The 11,937-nt window shown below is 41.6% G+C and overlaps 1 protein-coding gene across 3 annotated transcripts in view; it reads right to left on the minus strand.

Moving 5' to 3' along the window:
- LOC143266807 (disks large homolog 5-like) overlaps positions 1 to 11,822 on the minus strand; it is a 51,476-nt gene extending 39,654 nt beyond the window's left edge. For 2 of the 3 annotated variants that reach the window (XM_076544298.1, XM_076544299.1), the window contains exons 1-2: positions 11,616 to 11,822; positions 10,156 to 10,316 (exon numbers count right to left, since the gene is read on the minus strand). The gene's annotated coding sequence lies outside the window, so the exon portion shown is untranslated. The remainder of the gene's footprint in view (positions 1 to 10,155; positions 10,317 to 11,615) is intronic. The other variant, XM_076544300.1, reaches the window with a different exon arrangement.
- Between the last annotated feature and the right edge of the window lie 115 nt (positions 11,823 to 11,937).

The following is an 11,937-nucleotide window of genomic DNA, read 5'->3' on the forward strand; positions in this document are numbered from 1 at the left end:
ATGTTTAAAATAAAAAAAGAAATTAGGAAACACAGAGATATCTGGGCATGGTTTCCTTGGAATTAACCTGGAGTTAAAGAGGCTTTTTAGCTGTTCTGTTTGTTCTTTGGGAGAGAAACTACTCAAAATGGAGGAGCCTTCTCTCCAGATCCTGGACTTGACTTTCGTCCTTTTAGTTATGCATGCTGTATTAGTTTGACTGAATCACCCGCAAGCAAGGAGAGAAATTTCAGGAGACCAGTAGGGACAAGCATATTTTGTAAGCATTGTAATTGTCTTAGGACGCCAGGCATTCATGCAAGGTGCTGGTGGGTTCAAGATCCTGCTCCAGCATCACTTATTGTCAGGCTTAGAGCAGGTCTCTCATACCTCATCCTGGATGATAATGCAGATTAGGGCCATCTGATGAAATGCAGAATTAAGGCGACACTCCTGGCGGTTGAGGTATGTTTAAGGGTGCCTCTTGATGCACCAGGTAAGTGTTGGGAGTAAGCTTCAGACCAGCCAGAGTGACATGCCAGTCATGAGGAGCATGTCTCTACAAGGCTAGGAAAGGAGAGGGATGGTTGATGGTGCTCTTTAACCACAGCTGATCTCATTGTGTACTGAGGAAGAGTTTCTTCCAGATAGTGCTTTATTTTTGGGAAGCTCTCCTGGACCAGATCTGCCTTCTGAGACTGACAGTGAATCAGAGAGTTAATGTGTGGAGGAAATAATCCTGTGGGGTCCCAGACTGGTGCTGTCAATCAAGCATAAAAATAATCTACTCTTTATGAATAAAAGGCATATATACACACACAACATCAATATAGATACACACCCCATCAATTCCATGGATGATGTGATCAGCAGGAGAGATGGTTCAGTGGGCAAAGTTAACTGCTGCTAGGCCTGCAGGCCTGAGTTTCTTCCCTAGGACTCACATGATTGAAGGAGAGAACAAACCTCTGAGAAATTGTCCTCTGATCTTCATGTGGGTGGGGGTGCATGGTCATGGACCACAATAGCTAAGCCTTTCTATTCTTAAAGCTTTCTATTTCTCACTTACCCTAGAACCTTTCCATCTGATACACTCATTTAATTATATTACTCTGCATTGCATTTGAGAGATTTGGGACATTTGCTGTTTTACTGTCATTACTGAGATGTTATAGAATCCAAGAAGGCTGACACCAAAGCATCACCCGAAGAATGGTTAAGGGAAGGTGGCCACTGGGAATTTGTGACATAGCTGAGACATAAACTACTGTAGAATGTCTTCTCTACATGTCTGGTGTATTAGTCAGGCCTCTCTAGAGTAACAGAAGTTATAAACTCAATATCTTTATATCTAGAAAGCAGATTCTTTTAGAATGACTTTCAGGCTGTGGTTCAGCCAAATCAATGATGGCTGGCTATGATGTAAAGTCCAATAATCCAGTAGATGCTTCGTCCACAGACTGGATGTCTCTACTGGTATGCAATATATGCTGGAATCTTATAGAATTAGAGCTCTAATGCTAACAAGATGTGCTAACAAGGAGAGATCAAGCAGAGGAAGAGTAAAAGTGTACTTCCTCCATATCTTCCAGCAGACTTCTAGCAGGAGTGGTCCAGACTACATCTGGGTTTAAGATCTGAATTAAAAGTGTGACTTCCTACCTCAAGATTCAGCCTGAAAGTAGATCTTCCTACTTCAAATTAAGCAGAAATCTCCCATAGGTGTGCCCTATATATTTTGGTATTAGTTAATATCGGATGTATTCATGCTGAGAACTAAGAATAGTCATCACAGTAGTATTCCCCTCTTCACTAATATTCATGAACAAATGGCTCCCTTAGAGAGTGAAATAAAGGAGTGATAATAATCAAAAGGTACATCTGAGTCAGCTGTAGATCCTATGGTTATGATGACTTTTATTGGCCTCATTATTGTCATGCAGTTGCTGACTCAAGCTTGTATTTGGGTCCTGGTCTCTCTAGTAAGGAGTAGGGTTTCTGATGGGAACTCCTCCACCAAAACACTGGAAGGTGCTGTCAGCCTACAGCCACTCCACATGTCCACCCTGCAGCCTCCAGAAGGGGCTTCAATTGCCAAATTTACCAACTTTTCCTTTGTGGCTTGGGCTTATTTTCGCTCATTATTTTAAACATTGCTTTGTTTTTCCTCCATAAATTGTATTAAATTATTCTTCCTACAATTGAAATTTCACTTTGGACATAGAATCCTATTCATGGAGGGTCAATTTTCTTTGCAGTAAGCTGAAGTTTATATTTTCTGCTTTCTGGCTTGCTGTTATGGCTGTTCTCAGCTGTCTACTTGAGACATAGTTGAGGAATTGACACCAAAAGACTGGCTTGCAGGCATGCTTCTTGGGCATGTTCTTGATTGCTAATTGATGGAGGAGAGCTCAGCCCTCTGTAGGTAGTGTCATCCTTAGGCAAGTGAGCCTGGGCCATAGAGAAAAGGTAGCTGAGGCGACTAGTGAGCAGTGCTCCTCTGGTTTCAAGCCCCTGTCTTGAGATCTTGCCTTAGTTTCCCTTGATGATAGACTGTAACCTGTGAGGTGAATAAACTCATCACTTTTTTAAATGGGATTTTTTTTTACTTTTATTATAATAATAGATATCTATCTAGAACTTGCCATATTTTCAGGACATGCTCTGACGGTCCATCCTTCTCCTGCCAGCTTGTATCCTTTTTTTTCTCCACTGTACAAAGTTTCTGGACACTGCAATCTGTTGCAATATCTACTCTGACAACCATACCCACTGCTTATGTAACACTATTACTGTATTTTGTTAGTCAGATATGACATGTTTCTCTAATATGGTATGCTTCCCTAATTTTCCCTCTTTAAAATTATCTCCAGATTTGCCTTCTTTTTCCACTTTAAATTAGTATCCTTTGGCCCACAATAGAACAGTTACGTCAGGTTATTAAGTTCCACGGACGTGGGCGATTTATTATTCACATTTTCCATTTCAAGATTTAGAAAAGCAAATTAGAACACTGTATGTCTTTGTGTGTGTGTGTGTGTGTGTGTGTGTGTGTGTGTGTGTGAAGGTGGGCACTCACATCCCACAGCTTATATATTGTGAGGTCCAATTTTATGACAACCTGACAAAAGCTAGGGTTCGAAGAGTAGGAAGCCATATTTCTAAAATTTTTCCATATGATCAGGATGTAGGAATGCCTTAGAGCATTTTCCTAAGTATTGATTAACATGGGAGGACCCAGCCTATTGTGAGTGGGGTCACCCCTGGTCTGTTGGTCCTGGGCTGTTTAAGAAAGTAGAGTGAGGTTGGGTATTTAGCTCAGTGGTAGAGCGCTTGCTTACAAGCGCAAGGTGCTGGGTTCGATCCTCAGCTAAAAAAAAAAAATAGAAAAGAAAGTAGGGTGAACAAGTTGTGGTGAGTGAGCCAGTAAGCAGCACCATCCATGGACTCTGCATCAGCTCCAGCCTCCAGAATCCTGTCCTGTTTGAGTTCTGGTCCTGACTTCCTTCAGTGAGGAATAGTGATGTGGAACTGTAAGTCAGATAAACGCTTTCTTCCTGAATTTGCTTTAATCATGGTTCTTTATAGATGTAACCAACCGTCTTATCAAATAAGAAACACAGAAACAATGCAAAAGAGAAAGCTGAGAGGTCAGAGCTCAGAGCTGAAATCTCACCCTTCTGCCTGCGGTGTCCCAGCTTCCCGAATCAGGGCTCTATTTCCTGTCTGTTAGTCTATTTAAAGAAACAGAACAAGCCACAGCTATCTCACCTCACCAGTTCCTCAGCTGGTCCTGTTTCCTCAGACTGGAAGCTTCTGTGTCCTCATCCCAATAGCTCTCAGCTGAACTGTGTTGCTCCAAAGCCTGAAAGCTTAACCAGCCAAATGCTTCTAGTTTCTGGTCCTCACGCCTTATATATCTTTTTGCTTTCTACCACCACTCCCTGGGATTAAAGGCTGGCTTTCTGGGATTAAAGGCGTGTGCCACCACCGGCACACTCTTGCTATGGCTCTAATAGCTCTGGCCCCCGGGCAACTTTATTTATTAACATACAATCAAAATCACATTTCAGTATAATTAGATTACCACCACAGTTCTTCATTGTAACAACAGAACCCTGACTAGGACACTGTGCATGTCAGAGGACATCATTCAGGATTTGGATCTCCCCTTATACTGTGTTGAGGCAGGTCTTTCTTGTTTCTGGGATGTACTGTGTCCTCTAGTCCAGCTGGCCTTCCAGCTTCCAGGCAATTTCCAATCTCTGCCCTACATACCTCTGAGAGGTATGTAAAAGCAGGTATGGGCAACTGTTCTGACTTTTTAAGTGAATGCTGGTGTTGAACTCATCAGACTTGTACAGTTTCTTTCTCAATTAAGCTGTATCCCCCAACCCCAGGCCTTGCTGTATTTTAAAAGCAAACTCGTAAAACACCCAAAACAAATGCAGTATTAAGTGACTCATGATAAATGGATGTCTCACAATCAACAGGCAGATTTATTTATTTATTTATTTATTTATTTATTTATTTATTTGTTTGTTTGTTTGTTTTTGTTTTTGTTTTTTCAAGACAGGGTTTCTCTGTGTAGCTTTGCACCTTTCCTGGAACTCGCTTTGGAGACCAGGCTGGCCTCGAACTCACAGAGATCTGCAAGCCTCTGCCTCCCGAGTGCTGGGATTAAAGGCGTGCACCACCACCGCCCGGGTCAACAGGCAGATTTAACAGAGAACTTTCTCGTCCCTCAGAAGCCCCTCAGGTGCCCCATCCAATGGCAATGTTCTGTCTCCCATCAGTAGCAACCACTTTGCTGAGTCTTATAGTCACCTAATATCTTTGCACAAATCTGCTACTGAATCCTCAGGCCAAATGGCAGGCGAGATCCTATCTCCAAGAATCCTCTGACTGAAAGCCTTTGAGTCCTCAGCTTGAAAGGCTCTCCATCTGAAAAGCCTCTAGCTGAAAAAGGCTAGTTCCTGTCTCCTCATGCCTTATATACCTTTCTCTGCCCAGCCATATTACTTCCTTCCTAGCGCTGGGATTAAAGGTGTATGATTCCCAAGTACTGGCATTAAAGGTGTGTGCTAGTACTGTCTGGCTGTTTCTCTCATAGACTGAATCAATCTCATGTAGTCCAGGGTGATTTTGAACTCACAGAGATCCCGAAGGATCTCTGCCTCCCGAGTGCTAGGATTAAAGGTATGTGTCACCACTGCCTGGCCTTGCTTTTTAATCTAGTGGCTTGTTCTGTTCTCTGAACTTCAGGCAAATTTTATTAGGGTACATAATATATCACCACACATATCTGTCTTTATTGTCATCAAACTCTAAATCCCAAGTCACTTTCTTGTTCTTGAAGTTTACTGTTTTTTTTTGTCTAATACTCAGAACCCACATATTTCCTTTCTGTCTCCTTTGTCCTTGACAGTTTTCTGCGGTGTGGAGGAGCTCTGACTATTTGGAATGTAGTTCCTCGTGGTTTAGGTTTTGTGACTGCATGCTCTATCTATGAAGTCTAACATGTCCATTGTATATCCTGAGCACTGGCAGCTGAATGGGGATAGGGGTCATACTGCTGGTATAACTCAAGTCCATATAACATGGGTACATTCAGGCTGGATGCTGTGCTGTTTTATGAGAAGTCCCTGTAATTGCAGTTGGTGAACTTACTCAAAATTGACAAGACAAACAATAAAATTACTCAAATATTTAAACTTATAATGGACATAATTGATATCTGACAATTTGACATGAACATTTTAAAGTCTTACAATGCTATTACATTTGAGATTTTTCTATATATAAAGAAGATAAAATCACTTTGTGTTCACATTGACACTTGGGGTTCAAAGCCAGGGCTTTGAATGTTGAATTTTTGGTGTTCAGGGATAAAAGTGATAATAGTATCACAATATTAATATTCTTAGTTTTAGGCACAGCATATGCATATAGTAACCAAAACAAGGCAAAGTATAAACAATCTGTGTTGTCTATCTAATGAAATTAGTATTGTGTCAGTAACGTGATGTAAAATTGTATATGTGGAAATTAGTATACACACCAATGGATTGATTCATCCTTGTCTAAAATCAGAATCAGCATCCAAAAGGAGGCCACACTGCTTCAAACAGGACTTACAGGGGAATGTTAGGAAGTTGGTAGTCCAAATGGTTTGTGAACTGAAAGGGTGGTACTGACATTCAGCCTTTGTCTAGATGAGTAAGGAATATCTTAAGTAAATATTTATAGTGCCATTTGCCACACAATATAACTTGAATCCATTATTCTGCCTCTTGTCACATTATTGCCCCTAAGCCATGAAAGTCTCTTCACTAAGGTGAGCAAGTGCTTCCTCTAATATTTGAAACTGTTATTCATAGTTTCATGACTACTCAAGAATGAATATTTGATAATAGTTTGGGAATGAATACTATAGGGAACTGGGCTTGTTTATAGAAAGCTGTAAGCTATGTTTGCCATCTGAGGCTGTTCTTTCCCTGGATGTATTTTGCTTAGGTAACTGATTGACTCTGATCTCACTGAACTGGCATTTTCAATTAAAGTTAAAAGTTGACCTTGATCTGTACTCATAACAAATACTTTTATATGAATTACACCAGGTAGCTAAGTGTACATTAGCTTTCCGATAGCAGATGCTACTACTGTGTATAAACTTGATGTTAACTATTATTTAAGCTTCTCTATAAAGACTTAAGAGGTAAAATGATATGCTGTAGTAAATACTGTAGTAAATTACCTGATTTGACTTCTGTCTACAATATTTTATCCTATTTTATAAAACTGTTATGCAAATCCAGAAAGTCATCTTAAGGGAGAGGTTCTCAATTTGTGGACCATGACACCTTTGGGGGGTGCAAGAACACTTTCACATGGGTTAAGTGTCAGGCATCCTGTATATCAGATATTTTCATTACAATTCATAACAGCATCAAAATTACAGTTATGAGGTAGCAATGAAATAATTTTATAGTTGGGGAGGGGTCACCATGACATGAGGAACTGTATAAAGGCTACAGTGTTAAAAAGACTGAGAACCACTGGCCTAAGGAGAGAGGTGTTTATCCTGGTGCAGTTCCTGTGAGTTCAATCCTCTCCCTGGCCAACCATCCCCTGCAAAATCAGCAGCCCCTAGCAGCACCAGCAGCACCTGCACCTTTTGGAGGAAGAGGTGAGTGACTGGTCTCCCAGGTGAACTGCCCCAGTCCCTAGGCCTTAGGCCCTGGGACACATCCCATGCCCCATTCCCATCTTACCCCAGCAGTGGGCCAGCAAGGAAGAGTCCTGCAGCCAAGCCTCGCCACCACAGATGCCACGCATTGGACCCTGTATCCTCCAAGACCCACTCACACCCAAGCCCACTGAGTCCATCATCCTATCCCTGGCCAATCATCCCCCTCAAAGTCAGCAACACCTAGAGCACAAGCACCACCCTCAACAACTGGAAGAAGAGCAGGGTGGGATGACTCATTCCTAACAGGCTTGAGGGCCAGCTGGCCCAAACCAGTAAAAAAAAGATACTGAGAGCCAATCTGAGTCCGCCTAAGGGCCTTAGCAACAGCAGCTGAAACATGATCTGGAGATGACCTGGACCAATGAGAGGCAACTATGTCACACCAGCAGGTGCATATTCTTCAGGGCCCCTCCCCAGGGAAGGGTGGAGGGTATATAAGGCTTGCCTCTTCCTGAATAACCTCAGCTTGTTGTTTTGACATTCTCCCAGCATCTGTGCCCTTAAAGAGGAAATGAAAAGTTCTCTTAAATAAATGGAGTAAAAAAAAAAAACAAAAAATGAAAAATAAATGAATAAATTCCTTAAAGAAAGCCAAGGAAAAAAAACAATCAAATAAGTGAAGGAAGTGGTTCAAGACTTGAAAATTGAAATACAGGCAACAAAGTGAACACAAAGCAAGGAAATTCTGGAAATTGAAAATCTGGGTAAATGAACAGGAAATACAGCTGCAAGCATAACAAACAATACATGAGATGGAATAAAGAATCTCAGGCATTGAAGATATGATAGAAGACATAGATTCATTGGTCAAGAAAATGTCAAATCCAATAAATTCTGAACATAAAACATCCACAGAATCTGGGATACCATGAGAAGGCAAAACCTAAGAATATTAGGGATAAAAGAAGGAGAAGAATTTCAGTTCAAAGGAACAGAAAATATATTCAACAAAATTATAGAAAATATTCCCTACATAAAGAAGGACATGCCTATGAAGATACAAGAAGCTTACAGAACACCAAATAGACCGAACCAAAAAAGGTCCCCTCACAAATAATAATCAAAACACCAAATATACAGAATAAAGAAAGAATATTAAGAGCTTCAAAGGAAAAGGACCAAGTAACACATAAAGGCAGACCTATCAATTACATCCACTAGCTCAATGGAGACCCTGAAAGCCAGAAGGTCCTAGACAGACATTTTGCAGACACTAAGAGACCATGGATGCTAGCCCAGACTACTATACCAAGAAAAAATTTCAGTCACTATAGATGGAAAAAACAATACATTTCATGAAAAAAATCAGATTTAAATAGTACCTTTCCACAAATCAAGCCCAACGGAAAGTACTAGAAGGAAAACTCCAACTCAAGGAAGTAGGCTGCATCCACGGAAACACAGGCAGTAGATAATCTCATACCTGCAAAACTCAAAGAAGGGAAACACATACACACCACCACCAAAACCAAAAATGTCAGGAAAAACAATCACTGGTCATTAATATCTCTTCATATCATTCACATGTAAAAAGACACAGGCTAACAGAATAGATGTAAAAACAGGATCCCTCCTTCTGCTACATACAAGAAGCACACCTAAACTTCAAAGACAGATATTACCTCAGATTAAAGGGTTGGGAAAAAATTTTCCAATCATACGGACCTTAGAAACAAGGTGCTTTTGCTATTTTAATCTCTAACAAAATAGATTTTAAACTAAAATTAATCAAAACAGATAGAGAAGGACATTTCATATTCATCACAGGAAAAATCCATCAAGATGAAGTCTCAATTCTGAACATTTATGCCCCAAATACAAGGGCAACAATATTTGTAAAAGAAACATTACTAAAGCTTCTATCACATATCAAACCCCACACACTGATAGTGGGAGACTTTAACACCCCATTATCACCAATAGACAGGTCTGCCAGACAGAAACTACACAGAGAAGAAGGGAACTAACAGTTGTTATGACTCAAATGGACTTAACAGACATCTATAGAACATGTCACCCATACACTAAAGAATAAACCTTCTCAGCACCTCATGGAATCTTCTCTAAAACTGAATACATACTCAGTAACAAGGCAAACCTCAACAGATACAAAAAAATGGAATAACACTCTGTATCTTATTGGATCACCATGGTGTAAAGTTACAATTATCAGCAGACTACCAAAATTATTGCACATAAGCAATAAGCCTCGACACAAGCTCCTTACTCCCTTCACCCACTGCCCAAGTCTGAGAACTAAATTACAAATTCTTACTAAAAACTGTCTTGTTGCAGGCCTGTCAGTCTTCAAGGACATCTCAGGCAACCTATTCTTCACTGACTCATCAGCTGTGAGGAACACTTACCTGGACAGAACTGCTGTGTGCTTATCACCCTTATGTCTAAGAACACACAATCCAAATACTGTTGACTGTCATTGCATTCAAAGTATGACTTTAACCATGTTACCCTCTGATGTGTCCTCTATCTTTTTCAATCACTCCTATAATCCCCCCTTCATTATCCTAACAACCACTATCCCTACTATGAGACACTCTATCAAGAGCAATCAGCACACAATCACCTGCTAGTTAAGTTTAAAGATTCACCACAAATTAACAGCTCCCTGTACTTCTCACACGCCAACACCTGTCAAGACATCTTGAAATACATAATGAGCAACCACACACTACTGCTTCTATACTGTGATTCAGGACACAGGCTCTGCTTTTCATTTGAATGAAGCAGAACAGCCTGTGTCCCCATCTCACCCCTACCCTGGCATCAAGTTCTGCCTCTCAGATGCACTTTGGAAAATTAGTTTGGGCATGAGGACACCATGGATTTCATCCTTTCTCTGAGAAATCTTGGACTTAACACAGTGGTTTCAAGACAGTCAGCAGAGAATTAGGCATAACAACTACCTGCTTTTCAAATCATTGTTTGTATTATGGTCCAGGATTCCAAGTAGTTCATTCCTCTAACAGGTCTTCTTCTGTAGCTGAATGGTCAGTTTTTCCACCTTGTTCATCCCCAGATCCTGCTAAGTGAGGGAAGAGTTGGGATGATGCCTTTCCAGTAGTCCCTGGAGGTAGATAAAACACAAGTGTAATTGTATAGTTGGATGGCACAGGGCCAGGAGAGATAAGAACTTAACCACGAAACCCTTAAGTCCAGGGCAAGGAAAGAACCTTCTGACCCGGACTTGTTTCCAAGGCCATGAACAGGGTCAGGAAAAAGAATCCTACCAATCTCTGAGCTTGCCCCAAGATCAGTCCACAAAAGTCCCACGAACCCCAGGCCAAACTGTAAAGTTCCCCACTCTCAAGAAACTCCATATATAGCCTGCCTTCTCCTCAAATACTTGTGGCTTCTCACACAAGGAGAGGAGTCACCCTCTTGGGGTTTTCTCTCCCAATAAATATATTGTGTGAGGCATGTTGTGTGGTGTAACTTTGTGGTATTTCTTGTCTCCTGATTGCCAGGATACCTTTCAGAGTAGAGCTGTAACACTTGCATTGGGAAACCTCCCCCTACCAGAACAGAGCTGTTACGTTTACACTGGGGAAACCTTTCCTGCTGGGGTTGAGCTGTAACATTTCTGTTGGGGAAGCCATTCCCCTTAAAGCTGTAATACTTACACTAAGTCCCAAGTAGAGGCCTGAGAAAGAGGGATTGTTTGGAATCTGTGGAGTCCTGGAAGAACAGGGCATCTATCCTCAAGCTGGGGCACATAAGTCATATCCCTGTCCCCCACCACAATGTCTAGATATGTGCCTCCATACCCACTGCAATCCCATGGGCTCTGGAAGTCATAAGCTAGTCCAGCAATTCTGGTTTGGAGGACAACACCAGCTCATATCTGATGTGATGTAAGTTAAGTCCTGGAGTTCATAGTGCTTAGCACCACCAAGACTTGACCACCTGTGTCTAGGGCCAAGAGCAATTGAATGGCTGGGAGCTTGGTGAATGCCAGGGGAGTTAATCTACCAGTCAATAGCATCAGATATCCATGGAACATAAAGGAATCCACTGATGCTGAATTTCAGCAGCACCTTATCCTGACAGGGATCCCTCATCTATCATCCTGTGCCTCTTGATGCCCTGTTTCCACTCTGAATGAAATTAAGGAGCTCCCCCAGCACAGTAACTGCAGACTTGATAATTCCTGGATCTCTGCCAAACAAACCTCAGAAATCCCTCTGTGTCTGCTATTTGGGAACCCAGAGAAGCAGGATAGGCCCATTGTTTCCCAGAGTCTCCCAGCTGCTGAGTCCCATTCTTGAAAGGCCCAGCTCAAGGCCTACCTCCTCCAGGGAGCTCCCCATCCCCTGCACAACACTGACTGCACCTTCCCCTGGAATATTTAGTTCTTGATGTTTACCCTGAGACAGATAACCAGCTTCCTTCTGCTTCTCTCTCTTCTCCAGGATGTCTCTTTCCATTCTCTTTCCCAAGTAGCTTTCTCAGTCTCACCAAAATGTCTTTGTGAATCCCAGAGGCACTGTACAAATGCCCTAAATGGCAGTTGGTGTTGCCTCAACAGTGGTGACATCAAGAGGCTGTTCAGGGCTCTCCAGGGTACAATAGAATGTTCAGGGAAATTACCGTTAGGGTCACTGCCAACAGTCCTAACCTATGTGCTACTGAGCTCTTCCCCAATTAGCCAGTAGTTGTCCTTTCTAGGATTATTCTCAGAGACACAG

The sequence above is a fragment of the Peromyscus maniculatus genome, chromosome 9, assembly GCF_049852395.1.
Source record: "Peromyscus maniculatus bairdii isolate BWxNUB_F1_BW_parent chromosome 9, HU_Pman_BW_mat_3.1, whole genome shotgun sequence".
Taxonomy (NCBI): Eukaryota; Metazoa; Chordata; class Mammalia; order Rodentia; family Cricetidae; genus Peromyscus; species Peromyscus maniculatus.